The sequence below is a fragment of the Cervus elaphus genome, chromosome 29 (assembly GCF_910594005.1).
Source record: "Cervus elaphus chromosome 29, mCerEla1.1, whole genome shotgun sequence".
NCBI classification, from domain to species: Eukaryota; Metazoa; Chordata; class Mammalia; order Artiodactyla; family Cervidae; genus Cervus; species Cervus elaphus.
In genome coordinates, this window is record NC_057843.1 from 30,123,359 (window position 1) to 30,130,752 (window position 7,394).

At 39.3% G+C, this 7,394-nt stretch overlaps 1 non-coding gene across 1 annotated transcript; it reads left to right on the plus strand.

Moving 5' to 3' along the window:
- The first annotated feature begins 6,937 nt into the window (after positions 1-6,937).
- Positions 6,938-7,044, plus strand: LOC122686390. Its single transcript, XR_006338749.1, has one exon. It is a non-coding gene; the product is annotated as a U6 spliceosomal RNA (small nuclear RNA).
- The last annotated feature ends 350 nt before the right edge of the window (positions 7,045-7,394 follow it).

Here is a 7,394-nt window from a genome sequence, read left to right on the forward strand (position 1 = left end):
TCTGAAATTTATCTCTGCATATGAAATGAAGAAAAGATACAGCTTTTTTTTCCCATACAGATAGACAGTTACCAAGACACCATTCTTCATTGCTTGGGATTGTCATCTCTATAATTTACCACATTCACTTGCTTTTCTTTTCCCTTGATCTATTTTTCTGCTTCTTCACCAATATCACATAGTTTCAATTACTATAGCTTTGTAATATGTCTTGATTTTTGTTTGGCCATGCAGCCTAGGGTTGAGAAAAATACTAATGCAGGGTTTCTCAGCCTCAGTAGTACTGACATTTGGGGCCAGATAGCTCTTTGTTGCAAGTGCTCCCGTTTATAAGGCTTCCCAGGTGGGGCTAGTGGTAAAGAATCCACCTGCCAATGCAGGAGACTTAGAGACACAGGTTTGATCCCTGGGTGGGGAAGATCACCTGGAGGAGGCCACTCCAGTATTCTTGACTGGAGAATCCCATGGACAGAGGAGCTTGGTGGACTATGGTCATCGGGTTGTTTAAGAGTTGGACATGAATGAAGAAACTTAGCACACACATCCTGTCTACGAAACGTTTAAAAGCCTCCCTTGCTTTTAACCACTAGATGCCAGTATCACACTCCTCGCAATGTGACAAGCAAAACTGCTCCCAGATGTTATCAAATGTTTCTGGGGAGCGGGGTGGGTGGGCAAATTTGCCCCAAGTTGAGAGATGCAGTGGTCTAATTAAGAGACTAGTGTGATGAGAAAGACTCAAGAAGCCTGCTATAGATTGAGATTTTCCTTGGTATAGTGATTCTGAGAACACCAGAGAATTACACTTTCTTGTCCCCTGGAAATTAAGCTTGGATATAGAATTTACATGGCCATTGAGATAGAAGCAAGCATGATATGTGTCCCTATTAAGTAGGAGCAGCCAAATGTCAATATTCACATTTCTGTGTTCTCTGTCTCTTGCATGGGGAGGTTGGAAGTGTGTGCTACATGTCGATGTATCTTCCAGTGACTTAGTTGAGCAGCGTCTCTACTAAGCCAAGTTGATTGAAGTATAAACTAGAAATGAACTTAGTATTTTAAGCCAGCGAGATATTTGGATGTTTGTTATCAAGATTAATTCAGTTCATCCTGACTGGTATGTACTGACATCTAAGCAATATTTTGCTGTCTCTGTACCCTGACTTAATTTAAAAATTTCTAAGTTCTTTACATGAGTCTTCTGTGCCTCAATTCTGAGGGGAAATGTGAGCAAAAAGTTATCTAGGCAAGTGAAGTTGGTAGACAATTTTGTTCATCTGTGTTTGTATTTCCAGATACCAGTTAAGGAACTGGGAACTAAAAATTCTGGTTATGTGAAGAGAGGGTTCTATTCTAATCTCCATTAGAAGCTGAAGTATAGGTTTTCCTGTATCTATTTCATGGTTTTACTTCTGCAAGGATGCTTCATATAATTGGGTCATCTTTAAAGTATTGTACCCCTAGGAAACTCTCAGAAACAACAAAGCAAGATCAAAAGAAAACAAAGGTCTTCAAATTTCACGGGGAAAAATCATGGAGAACTGCATTTAAACTTGAAATTCAGTCTAAACTTGGGCTTGCTTTTACCAGTACCTGCGGTTATCATTACTTCTAAAAACATTTCATGATGTAGTCATTCATTGTATCAAATCTGAGACCTTTCTTAAAGGCCATTTGTCTCCAAGTTTAGGAAATAAATCACATTTAACAAAACAGTACATAGACCTCTTCAGGTTATTTTCTGGTGGAAGTTTACAGTGTTTCACCATGTTCTCTGCTGAGCCCTTCATACAGTCATCAAAGGCTCAAGAATAGAGTGTCTATATTTAAAAGTTCTGCACTCTCTGCAAATAATTCCCAATGCCAGTGAGACAAAGTCTAAGGAATTACTTTGTGGAGAGTTTGGATTATTCAAAGAGCCTCCAGCACTCCACATACCCATTGGAGCCAATTCCCTGGAACGGAAACTCTCTCTCTAATTTTCTAAATTGGTAGGTATCCACCATTACTCACCAGGCAAATTTATTGCCTAAAAGAGTGGAAACAAATGTCATTGGTTTATGCCAGGTAGAACTACAGCAGGTGTCCACCTTTCCTGTCCAGCTACATCAACCCATTTCCCTTCAGTTCTTCAGCACCCATCTGCCAGAAACTCCTTATTTATGTTTCAATCATTTTTAACGCAGTGCCATGGGAACCTGCCAGGCAATGTCATTCTCACTTTAAGTGACTTTGGTCAACAAATGAACTCAGTTCTATGATAGGAGGGTTAATGGTATTAAAATTCCAGTTGCTTGAATGTCGGTACTCTTGATCACTAATACTGAATAGGTTCTTTATAGGTCAAAACATGGGAAGCATTTATACCCAGGAACAAGGTAACTTCTTTGAAGCTGCTCTGTTGAATGTTTTCTACAAGAAAAATGATTTTAATAACAGGAAAGGATCAAAAACTTCTCTTTCCAAACTGTCCCAATGCAAGAGTGCTTCACCCATAGTTGGCCCTCAATAACCTTGAAATGAAAACACCCAGTGTGCACCACTGTCCTTGATGGCCAAAACAGAGACTTGGTGGTTTTACAAAAGTATCTTTACTGAGAAATTGAGTAGTCAAAGCTGCAAATGATGCTTTTCTCAAGTATTTCAAACCATTATTTAAAATAAGCCTTCTGTTTTTCTTTTAAAGGATAGCATGGAATATCTTCAGTAGGAAGTGTGGAAATGTGACTGGGCATACTTTTATTGCTGTAATTATGATGATAATAGCAAATTTATGGTGTGTTTACTATGTGCCAAGCCCTGTTTGCTAAATGTTTTCCTGGATTAACCATGATGGGCTCCATGAAAGCAAGACATAGCACTCTATCCCCAATAGCTGCAGAAACATGATGCTTGGTACTTGGAAGTATTTCATAAGTACTTTTTAAATAAATAAATGATTACAGAATCCCATCACCTTCTGTAGGATAGGATAGGAAAGCCTTATCCTATCACCAATTTACCTATAAGGAAATTAGGCTCAAAGATCACTTCAGTCACTCAGTCATCCGGTCACACCTCTGTAACTGATGTAGCATATGATTGGAAGACAGTTTGTCCATCCAGCCTATGCTATTGACCCCTATATGGTGTCCATCTACCCTTTCAATTTTTTCTTGCAAAGAACACAGAAAATTCAGGAAAAGCAACTTCACAAGGATTCACTGTTTCCTAGCTTTCCTCACCTTATTCCACTAATTATAGAGGGGCCAGTATAAGTCTCATTTCTCTCCATTCAGGAAAGAAACTTAAGTGCATAGTAAATAAAGAATGTCACGTCTGGGAAACTAGGATGTGAGGAATTAGAAAATCATTGACATCTTATGCAACTTTGGGGAAATTTTAATTGTAGTACCACAACAATTATCCAGGCCTTTCTATTCACATAAAGGGCTCGTGTAATCACTGACTCTTACCACTGACCTCTTCTTGGAAGATGACAAAGAATTCATTGTGCAGGGCTTTATTAGACAATTAGAACAGGTGAAAACTTCTGCATTCCTTTCTCATTATATCTTTGGCACTTCTGGGAACAGGAAAAGCACTGAGTTGTTTACATACCTGAACAGTGTCATACAATTTTGACCCGGCCAGTGGAGCCGCTCTTGGGCAAAGCAGTAGGGAAGAATGCCTCCATTGTCAAGTGAGACGGAAAGGCTGCAGCTGCCTTGCTGAAAGGTAAAGAGGAGGGGAGACTCTAATGCACCCTACATTCCTTGGACCATCACATCAAACCACACGTGGCATGAAAAAGAGCAGATTTCAATTTAGGTAATGTACATGCTGCTGAAGGTTAGCAGAGGACCATGACCAGGCCAATTCATCTTCAGTAGATTAATGTCTGGGTTAGGCAGGTATGTCATAAAACACGGCCAATGCAGGGAGACACACTGGGCTTGCCTCCTCCTCTAATGCACTGCAGTGCTTGCCCATAAGAGAGCTTTGGTACTTGTGAGGCTCTTGCTTTTAAACCTTGCCTGTGACCCAGATAATGTCAAAATGTCTGAATGCATGTGATCCGCTTGTTCCAAAAGAGCATCTCTAATGTAATGCAAATGCACATTGTAGGGGAAATTCCAGCTGAGAAAATGATGCCTTATATTTCTAAAACCATATACATGTCAATAGCCCATTATTCTCCTGTTTTAAATGTAATTGCAGCCCAGCTTTGAATGAATTCCTGAAATAATAAAATACATTGAGTAGCAGTCACTGACTCTTGCAGTTATTTTATGTCTGCTCTTCCTCCCACTGATCCTCCCCGGCCTCAAAAAGCAAGTAGAGGTTGTGGAGAAGGAAGGGGAGGAGAAAGAAAAGGAAAAGTCAGATCCCTTGCCTTGAATGTGTTATCAGAACACTATGTGCAAAGAAAATATGCCACATTACAACATTAGTGCCTCTAAACCGTTTATATAAATGTATCATGCATGGTTCAATTTTGCATGACAAATCATTTCCAGGCAATTAAGAATACTTATAATTGTTTTCTTTGGTAGGAACTTCCTTCAATTTCCAATTTTCCTTTAAAGCTAATGTTTCCTGTAAAGCCTCAACAGCAATCATTTTGAAAGAACCCTTCAGAAGGGCTTTCTTTTTTGGTCTTTGTAGCTGTCTTGCCTCCTCTTGATAAATGTAACTTGTGTGTAGTACAACCTTTATTACTAGAACCAGAGGATTTAAAGGGACCATTATTTGACTGCCCTCTCTCTACCCTTTCCACTGACTTTCCACCCTCTCCTTTTCTCAAGAATTGTCTGAAAAATACTTTTCATATGGTTAAAGGTAACAAAAATTAATTTTACAGCTGGGAGACTCACAGTGATTTTCCTAATGGTTTTTCTCTCTTTACAAGGTAGTTGAGACCAAGTCTCATTTTAAGAAGTAAAATTAAGATGTCTTGACTTCCTGCAACACAGGTATGAAACTTACCAGAGAGTTTCCCAAAAATAGCAATTTCCACCATTTTGTAATTCAGTGCATCCTGTATGTTTGCAGGAATTCTGACTTCTCAGTTCCTTTTAACTTTCAAAGCAGCGGTGAAATGTGATTCTTTAATCTTAAAAAGTTCTTCAACTCAGCTATTCCTTTGCCTGTGGGTTAATATTTCATAAGCGGAAGATCACTCTGGTCCAAATTCTTCCCATGATTTCCTGCAGGAAAACACTTTGGGGTTATCACTCTGGTTCTTTGGCCCAAAGTTTTCAAATCTGTTTTCTAATATTCTTTGAGTTCCTGAGCTGCATGATGAAGTGCGTCACCCTCTGGAAGAAAGTCTATTAAGTTTCTCATTTCTAATGCTTTTTGTTACGGGAAACAAAATGCTCAACCAAAAGTTGCTTAAAATAGAAGACATTTATTGTTTCCAGAACAAGAAGCCTGGAGAAGGTGATTCTGGGATTGTGTTGGGATTTAATGATATCCCTAATGGTTCTGCTCTTCTCAAGCTTCTGCTCTGCATAGCCTCCATGAGGTGATGAGATCTCCCTTGATGAGTTTGGAATGGTTTGTCAACGTCCCAATCATCAGAGTTTTTTGGAACTACATTTCAAACAGAAGAGGGGAATAAGGAGCGGTGGCTTTAAAAAAAAAAAAAAAAAAAAAAACCTTTTGTTTTTGTATGTCTTATATCATCCCATTAGCCAAAACTGGTTCTTATATCCACACTCATAGCAATAACTGGCAGAGGGGAAAGAGTTCCCTGTGTAAGATAGCTGGAGGAGTGCCCTGGAACTGAGCACTTAGATGTGCAGCAAAATGTTTTGCTTTTCTCCTTTAATAAGGAAGAAAGGTGGAATCGTGGATAGATGCTTCATGTTTGTCCCATTAAGGTACAAAAGGAGGACAAAGACTAGGTCTTCTTCCAATTAACCATTTTGTTTTTTACCATTAAATTCACTGCCCTTTCAGGTAAATACAAAGACTCTTAATCAGGTTGAGAAGATATTGCAAATGCAGTCTGGTTAACAGGCATTTCAATAGTCAGTCAGAATCAACTTTCTGCTCCACTGAGAGTGGGGGTGAATCTATAAAATGCTTGCATTAAGTAAGACACTAGTTTGTTTTCTCTGGACCCTATTTGGCATTGTAATATATAAACTACTTTGAAAAGCTAGTTAAAAGTTGGTCATACAGAGCTTTGATTATAGACTTCAGAAGAAATTATCAAATGTTGTGATTGGTCTTCCAGCCAACCACCCAAACCCTATACCTCCCAGGAGATCCCTGGAGTATCCTGACTCTACCCCAGAACTTAAATCTTAATTGCTTCCTGAACGATAGTTACAAGCTAAGCAGCTGTAAGTCTTGGGTCACCTGTAAAAAGTGCTTGGAATTTACCCCCAAACTCTGGTGTTGTGCCAAACAATTTGTGTCCTAAAGCAATCAAATCAATCCTTTGGTAGAGTTAAAACGTATTTCTTTGATGTTTCAGTGAGCTCATCCTTAAGTATTTGAAAGGGATGCAGCGTCCTTCCTGCAATTGTCACTTGGCTCAGTGCCATGTGGATTTGCTGCTTCTGATCGTGTAATCCACATAATCAAAAGTTTTTCCACCTCACAAGTCAGCCCATTCCATTTTGTTATTCCATGTTGATTGCATCAGCCTAGGAACAATGGGTACCATGCGGCAACGCTTGCTTCGGTAGCACTCTTTTGGTGGTCAAACCCGTGAGTTTTATTTGTACCTTTGGGGGTCTTATTTATTTTAAATAATTTTAAAGATAAAGGTTTAGGGTTTAGAATATTTACATGTTCCTTTTTATCGTGAAAAAAATCCTGATTGTATTATGGAATGCTTTAAGAATCTGTTAGAGTGGCTTGGCTACCAGCTAACAGGCATCTGAAAATTAGTGGCCCCAATATCTCAGGGGTTATTTCCCCTATCATAAAAGAGATCTCAGTGCTCGCTTCGGCAGCACATATACTAAAATTGGAACGATACAGAGAAGATTAGCATGGCCCCTGCGCAAGGATGACACGCAAATTCGTGAAGCGTTCCATATTTTTTTAAAAAAAAAAGAGATCTCAGAACTAATATCATGGGCATTCCATGCATGCAAATTTCTTCTCTCCCTGTTTCTGCTACAGTATCACCAGTTCTGTGCTCTAGTTCACAATAGAGAAATAGAATTTGATGAGAGTGGATGATGAGGAGTTGCTAAGGAAAAGGAAAGGAGCAGGAGACAAGGGAAATCCTCTTTGGACAGAAGGAAGGATAGGGTGGGTTTCCCCGGGAGCTCAGTTCAGTTCAGTCGCTCACCCAGGTCCGACACCCTGGTAGCTTGAAGTTGTAAAAATATATTGTTAACACGTAGGGTAAGGACTGCCCATCATGGAGTCCTCAAATATTATTTACT